The 16927-nt window shown below is 46.4% G+C and overlaps 1 long non-coding RNA gene and 1 pseudogene across 1 annotated transcript in view; both read right to left on the bottom strand.

Moving 5' to 3' along the window:
* The window catches only part of LOC143984169 (uncharacterized), a 193954-nt gene that overhangs the window by 164728 nt on the left and 12299 nt on the right, over positions 1-16927 (bottom strand). The window lies entirely within an intron of this gene.
* Positions 2867-5694, bottom strand: LOC143987039 (hsc70-interacting protein pseudogene; annotated as a pseudogene).

The raw sequence follows: 16927 nt of genomic DNA, 5'->3' as shown, positions 1-16927 counted from the left end.
CCTAGGGAGGTGTTTCTAACTGTGGGGGAAGTGGACTGACGGGGTGTAGAGAGGGATTGCTGTTCCTGATCACTAGGAACAGACAATCTCACTGTAATCCCCTGACAGAATGGGGATTTGCTTTGTTTACATTGGTAGATCCCCGTTCTGCCTCTCTGTAGAGCGATTGTGGGCGGTCGGTGGCCGTTGGCCACGTGCATCGGCTCCGGCACTGCGGGCATGTGTGCTATATCTATTAAACAAACACCTGTACCAGTACGGCGATTCGCACAATAGAACCGACCTGGCACTGCCACATATTGGCGGCAGCTGGTCGGCAAGTGGTCAAGCTGCCTTATGGTAGCGCCGGCCCTGGGTCTCACAGACCATTCTCCCTTTTTTACTTTATTGTAACAATAGCACACTTGGCTTGAGATTTAGGCATGTAGGTAACCATGTGTCTCTAATTTTTTGAACTTACAACTTTTTCATGAACAGAATGATTCTGTCCAGGAATCATTTTAAAGTGGTTGGGGGAGGGGGGCTGATAGGAGGTGAGACACATACAGGAGCTGAGAGGGAGAGGATAGGAATGATGGCGACATGTAAACTGACCATGATTACCGTGGTCAGTACATAGAGATAAATACAGGAACAGGCAGGATCAACCAGGTATTTTACAGCTTAGAGAGAGACAGATTAGGCAGCACAAGCACAGTGCTGTTTAATCTGCTATAAGGGAACAGGAGCTCTCTTTTTTTTTCCCACCAGTGGGAATTTCTATCGTCATGAAAATAAATGTCACCATGAAAAATGGAAGAATAACATCCTCAGAAGCCAGTTCTATAGACTCAATAAATTGCACTTTAGTGAGATTGTAAAAAAGACAAATACAGGAAAGGTCCTTCAAAGATTTGGTTTAGGAGGCTTTTCAAAACTATCTGAATGCACATTCTCCAAAAATCCAGAACAACTTCCTGTATAACAATATATTTATAAATAATTTGGTGCACTAGGAATGTAAGCTACTTTGTATCCTCACATACAGGTACATCTAAAAAAAATGTGAATACCGTTTAATCAAAAAGATAATTTATTTCACTAATTCAATTCAAAAAGTGAATCCCATATATTATATAGATTTATTACATACATAGCGATATATTTCAAGCATTTATTTCTTCTAATTTTAATGATTTTGACTTACAGTTAGTGAAAACCCAAAATTCAGTATCTCAGAAAATGAGAATATTGTTAAAAAGTTCAATGTTGTAGACTGATGGTGTCACGCTCTAATCAGCTAATTAACTCATTAACTGTGATGGTGTGGGGGTGCTTTGTGGTGACACTGTTGGGGATTTATTCAAAATTGAAGGCATACTGAACCAGCATGGCTACCACAGCATCTTGCAGCGGCATGCTATTCCATCCGGTTTGCATTTAGTTGGACCATCATTTATTTTTCAACAGGACAATGACCCCCAAAACACACCTCCAGGCTGTGTAAGGGCTATTTGACCAAGAAGGAGAGTGATGGGGGGGCTGCACCAGATGACTTGGCCTCCACAGTCACCGGACCTGAACCCAATCGAGATGGTTTGGGGTGAGCTGGACCGCAGAGTGAAGGCAAAAGGGCCAACAAGTGCTAAGAATCTCTGGGAACTCCTTCAAGACTGTTGGAAAACCATTTCAGGTGATTACCTCTGGAAGCTCAACAACAGAATGCTGAGAGTGTGCGGAGCAGTAATCAAAGCAAAATATGGCTACTTTGAAGAACCTAGAACAGTGATGGCGAACCTTGGCACCCCAGATGTTTTGGAACTACATTTCCCATGATGCTTTGGCACTCTGCAGCATAGTGGAGCATCATGGGAAATGTAGTTCCAAAACATCTGGGGTGCCAAGGTTCACCATCACTGACCTAGAATATAAGACATATTTTCAGTTGTTTCACACTTTTTTGTTCAGTATATAATTCCACATGTGTTATTTCATAGTTTTGATGCCTTCAGTGTGAATCTACAATTTTCATAGTCATGAAAATAAAGAAAACTCTTTGAATGAGAAGGGGTGTCCAAACTTTTGGTCTGTACTGTTTTTGCAGATTGGTATATTTTATTGCATTTCAAATATTGCTGACAGAAATAACATTCTTATAGTAAACCCATCAGGAAATAAAAAAAATAAAAAAATACAGGCATACCATTGTTTTTCAAACACATTAACTGTTCATTGAACCAACTGATATATTTTGTATATCCCTTAGGCCGCTTTCACACGGACGGCTGTTCTGTCGCAGTTTAGCATGTTTATTTATTTTCGGTGAAATTCAAGACTCCAGGCACAGCGATCAGCTGCATTTGTACAGTGCAATTACCTGCGTTTATGTGCGTTTCTGTGCAGTTGCGTTCAGTTGCAGTTATCTAATATAGTCGTTCCCATAGCAACCTTTTGTTTTTATTTATTTTTTTGGTCCCTTGAATCCCTTCTCACGCTGCTATCCGCAGTTAACACAAAAGACAGCGATTACCTGCGGTTATGTGCATATAGCTGCGCATTCAATTCTATTTTTTCTATCCGCACCGAACCGCATGTAACGAAATCGCAGCTAAACGCAGTGTGTGAATGGGGCCATAGGAAAGCATTGTGTGCTTTTAGCTGTGGATTTTCTAGTTTTCTACCGCAGCTAAAAGCACACAATGCTTTCCTATGGCCCCATTCACACACAGCGTTTAGCTGCGATTTCGTTACATGCGGTTCGGTGCGAATAGAAAAAATAGAGCATAAAGCCCCATTCTATCCGTCCGTGTGAAAGGGGCCTTATTATCTGTAATACTTTATTTTCTAAACTGTTTTGTAAGCATAAGATGAAAAAAAATCACCATGTGTACATAAAAAGTCCAAGAAGTCGTCTTTTTTCACCGCTGTCTGAGATGTTCTTACACCCTTATGCACTTCCTCCAAATTTACTGGATAGTTTGCTGATCAGATTCATCACTTTTGGGTTGGTGTTATACTTTGATATGTTAGCTGGATTTTGAGCTCCATCTTGAAATGCAGCCATGACTTCAGGATCCTGCATTGCAGCCAAAACTTCTGGGTCAGAGAGAATGTCACGGACTCCTGGCATCCCGGCAAAGCCACCAGGAAACCCCCCTGGGAGACCTGGAAGCTCGGCACCTGCTTGACGCCGGGCTTCTTCCTCCCTCTGTGCTCTTTCATGTTCCTCTTTGGCTTTCCTAAGGCCGCGTACACACGCGCGGACTGTTCGCCCAACCTTGTTCGGCAAACAGTTTCGGCAAACAGTCCGCTCAAAATTTGCATGAGCGGACTTGCCCACACACGAGCGGACTGTTTCAGCGAACTGTTTGCCAAACAGTTCGCTCAACTTTTGAAATGAACGGACTCGCCCACGTAAGGCGGAGGCAAATCCGCCCATTTCGAGCGCGTGTACAGGTAGGCGGGGCCCGCGAAGGAGACGTCGCGGGCTCCGCCGCCTGGAATGGGCTTAAAGGGGAACCCCAACGCCAAAAAAAATCGGCGTGGGGGTCCCCCCAAAGTCCACAACAGACCCTTGTCCGAGCACGCTACCCGGCCGGCCAGGAAAGGGGGGCGAGCGAGCGCGCCCCCCCTCCTGAGCCGTACCAGGCCGCGTGCCCTCAACATGGGGGGTGCCTTGGGGAAGGGGGGGCCACGCGGCCCCCCCACCCCAAAGCACCTTGTCCCCATGTTGATGAGGACAAGGGCCTCTTCCCGACAACCCTGGCCGTTGGTTGTCGGGGTCTGCGGGCGGGGGGCTTATCGGAATCCGGGAGCCCCCTTTAAGAAGGGGGCCCCCGGATACCGGCCCCCCACCCTATGTGAATGAGTATGGGGTACAATGTACCCCTACCCATTCACCTGTGAAATAAAGTACAAAAAAAAACACAACACAGGGAAAAAATATTTTATTGCACAGCTCCGGGGGTCTTCCGTCTTTGGGGGTCTTCTCGCCGGACTCCTCCGCTATCTCCGTGTAGCTCTTTTGCTAGCGGAGGAGTCCGGCTTTCTTCCTCCCCGCCGCCGGCCTCTTCTCCCGACTTCGGGGGTCTTGTCCCCCTCTTCGGTTCTTCTGCCGGGCCACCGCGCCTTCTTGTAGCTCTTTTGCAGGCGGTGGCCCGGTCTTCTGTCGCCGCTGCCTTCCGTTCTTCTGTCGCCGCCTTCGGTTCTTCTGCCGGGCCACCGCGCCTTCTTGTAGCTCTTTTACAGGCGGTGGCCCGGTCTTCTGTCGCCGCTGTCGCTGTCGCCGTCGCCGCCTTCCGTTCTTCTTCTTCTTCTTGTTCTTCTTCTTCTTCTCCAGGAGATGTTGACACGTCGCTCTCTCCGGCCGGAATGCCAGAGCCGCGCTGTGCGGTCACTTATATAGTGACAATGGGGCGGGGTCACATGGTATATGTCACATGGGTTGGTCACATGGGTTGATGTCACATGGGGACTATGACATCGTAAGGGGGCGGGGTCACCATGTGACCAACCCATGTGACATATACCATGTGACCCCGCCCCATTGTCACTATATAAGTGACCGCACAGCGCGGCTCTGGCATTCCTGGCCGGCCGGGTAGCGTGCTCGGACAAGGGTCTGTTGTGGACTTTGGGGGGACCCCCACGCCGATTTTTTTCGGCGTTGGGGTTCCCCTTTAAGCCCATTCCAGGCGGCGGAGCCCGCGACGTCTCCTTCGCGGGCCCCGCCTACCTTCACACGCGCTCGAAATGAGCAGACTTTCCTCCGAGCGGGAACAGTTTGCTCATTTCGAAAGTAGCCTACACACGGGCGGACTGTTCGCTCAAACACAGTTTCAGCGGACAGTTTTTCGGAATTTCCGAAAGACTTTGTCCGTCAAACTGTCCGCTGAAACTGTCCGCTGAAACCCCCACACACGAGCGGACTGTCCGCCCAAACACTGTTCAGCGGACAAGGTTGGGCGAACAGTCCGCCCGTGTGTACGCGGCCTAAGATGTTCTTTCCTTTCATTGAGCAGCCTTTCCTTCTGTTTGCCTTCATATTTTCTCCGATGCTCTGCAATTCTCTGAGCACGTGGGTCGCACTTCTTTCAACATTTCACTTGCTTCTTCATCACAGTCCAATTTACAAGCCATGGCCGGGCCGTGGGCAGATTCTTCCCAGTGCCCAAGGAGCCTATGTGCTTTGCCTCTCCATTTATATGGCTGAGCAGAGTCGGGGTTGATGGCTGTAGCTTTCTCACCGTCACCAATTGCAGCATTTGGCTTCTGTAGCGTCACATAAACACTTGTTCTTTCTGCATACAACATGACAATCTGTGGCTTCAATTTTATGGCTTCTGTTAGTAAATTGATGGCTTTACACACACGAGCACAACGCCCCCTACTGCCTAGAAAACATCCAAATGTAAAAACATTACAACCTATTTATATCCCAATGATTAAAGATGAATGTATGTTTGCTATACTCCATTATCCTGAATACATTTATATGTAAATACATTTAGCTGAACCCCATAATAAAAACATCAATGAAAAGCACGGGGGAGCTGTCAAGGTATAGATATGGAAAAAGGAGGAGTATAGAACGAAACAAAATTGACCAAAATCAATCAACGGTACATGATTCATACAGAACAAAGATATCCTCTGATTATCTGTTCCGTATGAGTCGCACACCACAGTGGATCCTAACTGGATAGATGAATTCATCTTCGGTGTATAAATTTGTATACATATGGAGCAGTATGGGTGGTAAAAACACGGCCCAAATTTTGGATCACCGCTATATCTTCTGCACTCTATAGGAGAGACTCGTATTTAGTAAATATATATGAGTGACCAGCTCTCCTGGGTGTGCATAGTATCATGTGGAACAATATGGGCGATAAAAACACACAGCCCAAATTTTAAATTAAGCCTATGCCTTCTGCGATCTATAGAGGGGGCTCATCCTCAATATATGATTTGAACAACCGACTACCCTGGGTGTGCACAATACCATATGGAACAGTATGGACGGTAAAAACACAGCGCTCACGTTTTGAAATGACACCTATGCCTTCTATTGATCTATAGGGAGGACTCGGGTTTAATATGTAATTTGAACAACCAACTGTCCTGGGTGTGCACAATACCATATGAAACAATATGGGCGGTAAAAACACAAAGCCCAAATGTTAAATTAAACCTATGCCTTCTGCGATCTATAGGGGGGACTCATGTTCAATATATCATTTGAACAACCAAACATTCTGGGTGTGCACAATACCAAATGGAGCAATGTGGGTGGTAAAAACACGGCCCAAATTTTTAATGGTCCCCTTGCCTACTGTAATCTATAGGATTAACCAGAGACAACGTCAGAAGCGTCTTACCTGCACTAAGTAGAAAAAGGACTGGACTGTTGCTCAGAGGTCCAAAGTCCTCTTTTCGGATAAAAGTAAATTTAGCATTTTATTTGGAAGTCAAAGCCCCAGAGTCTGGAGGAGGAGTGGAGAGGCACAGAGTCCAAGCTGCATGAGGTCCAGTGTAAATTTTCCACAGTCAGTGATGATTTGGGGAGTCGTGTCATCTGCTGGTGTTGGTTTGCTGTGTTTTATCAAGTCCAAAGTCATCTCCGCCCTCTACCAGGAGATTCTCCAGCACTTCATGCTTCCCTCTGCTGATCAGCTTTATGGAGATGATGATTTCATTTCCCAGCAGGACTTGGCACCTCCCACACTGCCAAAAGTACCAATACCTGGTTTAATGATCATGGCATCACTGTGCTTGATTGGCCAGCAAACTCGCCTGACCTAAACCCCATAGAAAACCTGTGGTGTATTGTCAAGAGGAAGATGAGAGACACCAGACCCAACAATGCAGACAAGTTGAAGGACTCTATAAAAGCAACCTGGGCTTCTATAACACCTCAGCAGTGCCACAGGCTGATCACCCCCATGCCACGTCACATTGATGCCGTAATTTATACAAAAGGAGCCCCGACCAAGTACTGAGTGTATAATATACTGTACATGGATGTACTTTTCAGTAAGACAACATTTCTGTATTTGTTTGTATTCCCCATTATATTGTATGGCTTGGTGACTTTCCCGGCTGTTATATGATGTAAAGACGCTCACATTCTATGACAACCTCTAAACTTGACAAAGGAGGTGGAACCCCCGAAACACAATGTCTGGCACCCCCGGCTCTTCTTTCCACCCAGGAGATATTCACATCTCTGGAGCACGCTGGGTTGTCAGGATATGGAAGGCTTTTCTCCTGTTAGTGGCTTTTCCTGCCATCCAGACAGACATTGGGATGTTCTTTACTGCGGATAGATCTCCTCTGCTGGCCCACAGAGAGCCGTCACTTCTGCCTCCTGCTGTCGGCTTCTCACCAGCAGATTTCTTTCTACACATCTTGTAAATGCAATTTTGTTTTTATAATGTCAAAAGTATTGATGTTATTATTGTACTTAAGTCTGTGCAACCTGCCTGCTGGTTTAGCTATTTTCAATCACAGCATTAGGACAAGGGGGGGGGGAAGATTTCCAGCGCCCCTTGCTAGGTACCTCCCAATGTTGAAAGTTAAAGGGGAGCTCCTACAGAAAAAGTGAAAATTCAGCAGCTACAAATACTGTAACTGCTGACTTTTAATATTGGGACACTTACCTGTCCAGGAATCCAGCGGTGTCCTCACATCTATCTATCTATCTATCTATCTATCTATCTATCTATCTATCTATCTATCTATCTATCTATCTATCTATCTATCTATCTATCTATCTATCCATCCCACTGTCATCTCCACTTTGGGAACTCAGTAGTAAAGCCTTGTGGCTTCACAGCCGGCTCCCTACTGCACATGTGCAAAGCGCACTGTGCTCTGTGAATGGGCCAGATTAGGGGGAAGGAGGAGGAGGGCAGAACTTCCCCCCCAGGTACCCGCTCCCCTGTCTCCCGCAAAAGGTGCCAATTGTTGCAGTGGAGGGGGAGGAGGCAGACAAGCAGAGCTTCCCCTTTTGGGTATATAATACTAATAATATATAATAATAAATACATTAACCACTTCAGCCCCGGACCATTTTGCTGGCCAAAGATCAGAGCACTTTTTGCGATTTGGCACTGCGTCGCTTTAACTGACAATTGCGCGGTCGTGCAACGTGGCTCCCAAACAAAATTGATGTTCTGTTTATTCCCACAAATAGAGCTTTCTTTTGGTGGTATTTGATCACCTCTGCGGTTTTTATTTTTTGTGCTATAAACAAAAAGAGTGACAATTTTGAAAACGTATTTTTTACTTTTTGCTATAATAAATATCCCCCCCAAAAAAATATATATATAAAAAAAAAATTTTCCTCAGTTTAGGCAGATACGTATTCTTCTACATATTTTTGTTAAAAAAAAAAAAAAAACATCGCAATAAGCGTTTATTCATTGGTTCATCCACTCTGACCCCAATAATGCAGTCAAGGGGGTGTCTTCCGAATATTTATAGCTTGAAGAAACTTTGACAGGAGAGGGGAATAGAATACTCTGAAACAATTAGCATGTAGCAATTAGAGGATAATCTTCTCCTTAAGTAAACATGAATGTTGGACAGTCTAAACCCCTTTCCCCCCCACAGGTGAAGAACGTGAGGTGACTTTAACCCCTTCTATACCGCACAAATTCCAGCACTCCTCTCCTACATGTAAAAATCATCATTTTTTTGCCAGAAAATTACTCAGAACCCCTAAACATTATATATATAATTAGCAGAGACCCTAGGGAAAAAAATGCCGGGCATTGTAACAGGCATTTTATATCGCAAGGTATTTACGCAGCAATTTTTCCAACGTGAAAAACACTTTCATGAATGAAAAAAAAAAAAACAATAAAGTTAGCCCAATTTTTTTGTATAATGTGACAGATGATGTTACACCGAGTAAATAGATACCTCACATCACCTTTTAAAATTGTGCACATTCGTGGAACGGCGCCCAACTTCGCTACATAAAAATCTCCATAGGCAGCCCTTTAAAATTTTTTACAGATTACCCCCATTTAGAGTTACAGAGGAGGGTTTGGGATAGAATTATTGCTCTCACTCTAACGTTGGCAGAACCTCACATGTGTGGTTTGAACATTGTTTACATATGTGTATGTGACTTACATATGCGTTTGCTTCTGCACGCGAGCATGCAGGGATGGGGGCACTTACGTTTTTTTTTTTTTTTTTTTTTTATACTTTCCCTTTAGACCCCTTTCACACTGGGGTTTTTTTCAGGTGCTTTTGGGCTAAAAATAGCGCCTGTAAATTGTCTGAAAAATTCCTCCTCTGCAGTCCCAGTGTGAAAGCCTGAGTGCTTTCACACGGAGGCGCTGCGCTGGCAGGACGTTAAAAGAAGTCCTGCAAGCAGCATCTTTGGGGCGGTGGAGGAGCGGTCTATACACCATCTATACACCACTCCTGCCCATTGAAATGAATGGACACCACTGTCAAAGCGCCTGCAAAGCACTTCAGCAGCAATGCTACAGGGGTGCATTTAGCCCTCTCTTTGGCCACTAAAACGATGGTAAAGCGCCGCTAACGCCGGGAGCAGCTCATTGTGAAAGGGGTCCTAAAATCACTTTTATTCCTATTACATGGAATGTAAACATCCCTTGTAATAGGAATAGTGTGTGACAGGTCCTCTTTATGGAGAGATCTCTCCTCTGGGCTGGAAAGTCTGAGATCCAAAAAAAAAATCTCAGACTTTCCTGCGGAGTTCCTCTGAGAGGCATAGAGACTGCCGGGGACCATCTGTCCCTCGGATTTCTCTATGACTATCTTCTGGCGTAATCCTTCTCTGGCTCGCTGATCACAGGGGCCAGTAGAAGCAATGGAGGGCGGAGTCCCCTCCCGCTGCCTGTAAGAACGATCAAGCGGCAGAACAGCCACTATGATTGTTCTTATGAAGAAGGGAATCGCCGTCTGAAAAAAATTATATCTGAATGATGCCTGCATCACGGGACGGTCAGAGGTTGCATGCATGGCACATGGGATGATCAGAGATTGCACGCATGGCACACAGGATGGTCAGAGATTGCACATCGGATGGTCAGATATTGCATACATCATGGCACACGGATGGTCAGAAATTGCATGCATGGCACATGGAACGTCAGAGATTGACCGCATTGCACACAGGATGGTCAGTTTACACCCATTGCACACGGGACGGTCAGAGATTGCACGCATGCCCCACGGGATGGTCAGAGATGGTATGCATGGCACACGGGATGGTTAGTTTGCATACATGACACACGGATGGTCAGAAATTGCACGCATGGCACACGGGTCGGTCAGAGATTGCTCGCATGAGACACAGGATGGCACACGGGGCAGTCAGAGATGGCACGCAAGGCACACAGGACGGTCAGAGATTGAATACATCATGGCACATGGATGGTCAGAGATTGCATGCATGGCACACAGGGCAGTCAGAGATTGTACGCATGGCACAAGGGACGGTCAGAGATTGCATGCATTGCCACATTTGTGGGACCATTCACATTTATACAGCGATCAGTGTGATTAAAACTGCATTGATTACTGTGTAAATGTGACTGGCAGTGAAAGGGTTAACACTAGGTGGCGCTGTAGGGGTTAAGTGTGTCCTAGGGAGTGATTCTAACTGTGGGTGGCTACATGTGACACACCACTGATCACCGCTTCCGATTACAGGGAGCGGTGATCGGTGACAGGGTCACTAGGCAGAACGGGGAAATGCTTGTCTACATTAGAATTTCCCCGTTCTTCCTCTCTGTGAGAGATTCGCAGGTATCCCCACAGACCCACTATCCTACTCACGGAGTTCGTGGCAGGCATGCACATGATGGCACGGCGGCAAATTCAAAGGGACGTACAGGTACGCCCATTTGCGCAGCCATGCCATTCTGTTGACGCCGGGAACCGGTTAAAGTGGTTTTAAACCCTGACATATACCCAATGAAGTGACTGGCCTCAGGTGATACACAGAGATAAAACAAACCATCCTATGTAAATTATACCTGTTTACCTAAAGCCATTTGTCCTGTGCAGCCAATCAAAGTGCAGAATTTACACAGAATCTCTCAGCTCTAAAAAACAGGGGGCGGAGAGCTGAAGTTACAGTGAGGAGAGCTTTGAGAGCTGATTGGAAGGAAGGGGCAACCCCTCCTTTACACAGGTACAGAGTTGAGGTTGTCAATCACAGGCTGTGCACAACCCGTAACCAATGTGCTCTTGGTGTCAAGTAAACTGGTGAAAAGCGATTCATACTGATAGCAGAGAAGAGAGGCAGCAGACAGAAATGACATTTACTGCTCTGGATTGAGACAAGCACACAAATATGCTTTGTTTATATTTAATGTAAATGGTCAGAGATTGCATGCATGGCACAAGGGACGGTCAGAGATTGCATGCATGGCACAAGGGACGGTCAGAGATTGCATGCATGGCACAAGGGACGGTCAGAGATTGCATGCATTGCACATGGAGCGGTCAGAGATTGCACACAGAACGGTCAGAGAATGCACATGGGGCGGTCAGAGATTGCACCATGATGCTCAGAGATGGCACTAGGAATGGTCAGAGATTGCATGCATGGCACAATGGCAGGGCTGGTACAATAATATGCACAGCTTGCTTGCCTCACCTTCCACAAAGATAAGAAATCTTCATCTGGGCTGTACCACCACTGCCAATCGCGCTCCTCCTCCTGTCCTTTCTGCTGGCCTTGGTCCCTCCTCCAGGTCTCACTTGGCTCCAGGCTCCCCCTCTTCTCCCATGTTCTATGTGCTGCTGAAATGGAGGCGTTGCTACCGAACCCAGCCAGGTGCGAAAAATTGTTTTTCTTTGTGATCCAGCGATCCTTCCTTCGACTTGAGGGCAGAGGAGGCAGGGGAGGGCTGGCAGCCTTAGGCCTGGGGGGCAAGTCTAGTCAAGTGGCCCATTAATCCACGAATCAGCTCACCATCAACAGTGCCCATCAATGCAGCCTCACCAATGCCTATCAATGCAGCCTCATCAGTGCTCATCAATGCAGCTTCACCAGTGCCCATCAATGCAGTCTGTTCAGTGCATGGGGATTAGAGAGAGAAAAGCTGCTGGATAACACAGAGCGGAGATCTCCCGCTTACCCAGTGCGGCTTCTGTCATACAAAGTCGTGCCTCCTGGACCAGGTTCTATGATAGATGTCACCAGTGTGCTCTTTATCATAGGACATCCTTGGCTTCCTGGCAGTACACTGAGGTACACGTCACTGAGGAGCCGATGCACGTACCCGGTTGCTGTGATATCTGCCAGGCACCCTCAATCGCTCATGACAGAGCAGGAATGTGGATCTGTGTGTGTAAATACACAGATCCACGTCCTGTCAGGGGAGAGGAGACAGATCGTATGTTCCTAGTATATAGGATTGGTCTCCTCCCTAGTCAGTCCCATCTCCCCCACAGTTAGAATCACTCCCTAGGTAACACATTTAACCCCTTAATTGCCCCCTAGTGTTAACCCCTTCCCTGCCAGTGGTATTTATACAGTAATCAGTGCATTTTTATAGCACTGATCGCTGTATAAAAGTCACTGATCCCAAAATAGGGTCAAAAGTGTCTGATCTGTCCACCGCAATGTCACAGTCACAATAAAAATTGCAGCATTACTAGTAAAAAGAAAAAAATGATAAAAATTCCATAAATCAATAACCTATTTTGTAGACGCTATAACTTATTACTGCTTATCGCAATTTTTTTTACCAAAAATATGTAGAAAATTACACATCAGCCTAAACTGTTAAGGCTTAAGTTGGCATATTATAGCAAAAAGTAAAAAATATTGTGTTTTTTTTAACCAGTTCCCGACCAGCGCACGCCGATGTACGTCGCCACAATGGCACAGGCAGGCATATTGGTGTACAGGTATGTCCAATCTGGTCGGGACCCCTGTGAGTCCGGTCGCGGGTTACGCGGACTCGATCGCCACGGGCATACCCACGATCGTCTCACGGGGCGGCTGAACGGAGAGATGCTGTTGTAAACAGCATCTCCCCGTTCTGCCTAGCAACAAATGACGCTGATCTCTGCTCCATGTGATTGGAGCAGAGATCAGTGACCCCCCAGTTAGTAACACACCCCTAGGAACACTTAACCCCCACACTGCCACCCCCTGGTTAACCCCTTCACTGCCAGTGTCATTTACACAGGAATCAGTGCATTTGTATAGCAGTGATTACTGTATAAATGACAATGGTCCCAAAAATGTGTCAAAAATGTCCGATGTGTCCGCCGTAATGTCGCAGTCACAATAAAAATCATTGATCGCCGCCATTACTAGTAAAAAAAAATTATTACTAAAAATGCCATAAAACTATCCCCTATTTTGTAAACGCTATAACTTTTGCGCAAACAAATCAATAATCGCTTATTGCGATTTTTTTTTTACCAAAGATATGTAGAAGAATACGTATCGGCCTAAACTGAGGAAAAAAAAAATTTTTTTTATATATTTTTGGGGGATATTTATTATAACAAAAAGTAAAAAATAATGCGTTTTTTTCAAAATTGTCGCTCTATTTTTGTTTATAGCGCAAAAAATAAAAACCGCAGAGGTGATCAAATACCACCAAAAGAAAGCTCTATTTGTGGGAAAAAAAGGACGTCAATTTTGTTTGGGAGCCACATCGCACGACCGCCAAATTGTCAGTTAAAAAGGGAGTCCGCCGGGAGTCCGTGTTTTTTTTTTTTAAAGCCAGCAGCTACAAATACTGCAGCTGCTGACTTTTAAAATAGTGACACTTACCTGCCCAGCGCGCCCGCGATGTCGGCACCCGAAGCCGATCTTGCGATCGTCTCTCGGGTGCTGCCGCCGCCATCTTGGGTATGGGAATCAGGAAGTGGAGCCTTTCGGCTTCATTTCCCGGTTCCCTACTGCGCATGTGCGAGTCGCGCTGCGCAATAAGGATGGACCCGCTGCCTCTGGGATCTGTGTGTTTCCCAGCAGGCAGCGGGGGACTTTCGGAAAGGGGCGTAATCTACGCCCCTTTCCGCAGAGAGCTATCCCGGAAGTGGGTGCAGATAGCTGTACTGTACAGGTACCTGCACCCCCCTCCCCCCTGAAAGGTGCCAATTGTGGCGCCGTAGGGGGGGAGAACTCCAATGAGTGTAAGGTCCACTTTAGGGTGGACCTCCGCTTTAAAGCGACGCAGTGCCCAAATCGCAAAAAAGTGGTCTGGTCTTTGGCCAGTAAAATGGTCCGGGGCTGAAGTGGTTAAAGTTGGCACTCTTTTTTTGTTTAAAGTGCAAATAATAAAAACCACAGAGGTGATCAAATACCACCAAAAGAAAGCTCTATTTGTGGGAAAAAATTTATTTGGGTACAATGTTGCATGACCGCACAATGAAAACTGACCTGGGCAGGAAGGGATGAAAATGCCCGGTATTGAAGTGGTAAATTAATGAAAGTGTATTTCTTCCAAAAAAAATTGTATTTGAAAAACAGCTACATAAATGCCGTGTGACATAAAATATTGCAACAATTGCCATTTTATTCTCTAGGGTCTCTGCTAAAAAAAAAAAAAAAAAAAAAAAAAAAAAATTTATATATATGTAAGAAGGCCAGTGTGGTGGCCTGAATTTATGGGAGGAGCCCGGAGGGTATTTAACCAGCCCGCTCGCCTGTGGTCTTTGTCGGTTTCCGGTGCGCGGCACTACGTCACTAGGCCGACGGCTCGTGTTTCGTTTCCATTCGGACAAAACGTCTCTCTCGTGGTTTTCTTTCCCGTTCGTTTGTACAACGTCGCCGGCTCTGTACAATGTCGCCAGCTCGACTGCCGCAGGTAAGGGTCTCGATTGACCTTCCTGTACTATTTTTAGTGTCGTTAAAACCTGAAATATCGAATCGTTTGTTGTGATACCGGTTGTTATCACTCAATACGCTCCAATTTCGCAGCGCCCTTCATTTCACGGGCGTCATTTCGGTAGATATTGCTGGTAGGAAAAATTGCTCTGTTTTAGTACTTGTTATAGTCTCGTTACCGTGTTCCACAGTCAAAATCGTTGCCAGTCGCGTCTCACGGCACAACGACTCCTACCTCTGCCATGGCTGGCTCACGTAGGTCATTTCATCATTTCACTCATTTTGTTACGCACGGCGCTCCGATTCGAATCCAGTCGCATCCGCTAAATGCGCAGATTCATTCCGGTGTGCCCCTAACTGCTTGGCCACATTTCAGTACATGCTCCAGAGCTCGTTCGTGGCTAATCGATCGGGTCTCTGTCATGGGAATTCATTTCACTGTCACCTAGTACGTTCGAATCGAAACCAGTCGCAGTTCTCGAACGCACAGGTTCGATCGACGTGTCCCAGTTACGTTGGCCTCATTTCGGTACATGCTCCAGAGCTCGTTCGTGGCTAATCGATCGGGTCTCTGTCATGGGAATCATTTCACTGTCACCTAGTACGTTCGAGTCGAAACCAGTCACATTTCTCAAGAAAACGCACAGGTTCGATCAACGTGTCCCAGTTGTGTTGGCCTCATTTCGGTACATGCTCCAGAGCCCGCTCGTTGCTAAGCGATCGGGTCTCTGTCATGGGATCATTTCACTGTCACATATCACGTTCCGATACGAATCCAGTCGCGTCTACGATGCACCAATTCGTCCCGGCGTGCCCCAGGTATTTTCGGCCTCATTTCTGTACATGCTCCGGAGTCCCGTTCGTCGTCAGTCGCAATCGCGGCACGACCGATTCGGGCCTCTGTCATGGCATACTTTTGTCACTCATTTCACTGTCACTTACCGCGCTCCGATTCGAATCTAGTCGCATCTGTGATGCACCGATTCGTTTCGGTGTGCCCCAGTTGGTTACGGCCTCATTTCAGTACATGCTCCAGAGTCAGGATTCATTGTTGGTTGCAGGTTTCGGTTCTCTGATTCATGACTCTGTCATGGGAAATCAATTTCACTGTCACGTAGGACGTCCGATACGAATCCAGTCGCATCTACGACGCACCGATTCGTCCCGGCGCCCCAGGTATTTCAGCCACATTCCAGTACTTGCTTTACAGCATGCACGATTAACGGATAGTCGCAACAGCGGCACGACCAACTCATGCCTCTGTCATGGCAATCAAAAAAAAATAAAAAAAAAATAAAATTTTCACCGCCACGTACCGCGCTCCGTTTCGAATCCAGTTGCATACATGCACCGATTCGTTACGGTGTGCCCCAGTGCTTTAGCCTCATTTCAGTGCATGCTCCAGAGTCCGGTTCATCATCAGTCACAATCACGGCATGACCGGCTTATGCCTCTGTCATAACAGGTTTTTATTAAATGGACCGTAGTATACAGTGCCCCGTTTCGAGTCGGTCGCATCTGACATGCAAACACATCCCCAGGCACAGACTTCTGGCAATCGTTGCAAGCACGCATTCAAGCATAGACTTCTTGCAATCTTTGCATACACGCATCCAAGCATGGACGCACACAAGCGTAGACTTCTTGCGATCGTTGCAAACACGCATCCAAGCGTAGACTTCTAGCAATCGTTGCAAGCACGCATCCTAGCATAGACCTCTTGCAATCGTTGCTAGTACGCAGTCAAGCATGGACGTCTTGCGGTTGGTGCGAGTACGCATACAAGCCTGGACTTCTCGCAAGCGTTGCAAGCTCGCATTCAAGTGTAGACTTCTTGCAACCGTTGCGAGCACGCATTCAAGCATGGACGTCGTACAGTCGTTGCAAGTTCGCATTCAAGCGTAGACTTTTTCAATCGTTGCAAGCACGAATCCAAGCATAGACTTCTTGCAAATCATTGCAAGCATGCATCAAGCATAAATCTTCGTGCAATCGTTGCGAGCACGCATTCAAGTATGGAAATCTGGCAGTCGTTGCAAGCACGCATACAAGAATAGACTTCTTGCAATCATTGCAAACACGCATCCATGCGTAGACTTCTTG

Source organism: Lithobates pipiens, unplaced genomic scaffold (assembly GCF_037356315.1).
Source record: "Lithobates pipiens isolate NorthernLeopardFrog02 unplaced genomic scaffold, aLitPip1_a1.2 Scaffold_1, whole genome shotgun sequence".
Classification (NCBI taxonomy): Eukaryota; Metazoa; Chordata; class Amphibia; order Anura; family Ranidae; genus Lithobates; species Lithobates pipiens.
Note: the sequence above shows the minus strand (reverse complement) of the source record. Positions and strands in the feature narration are given on the sequence as shown.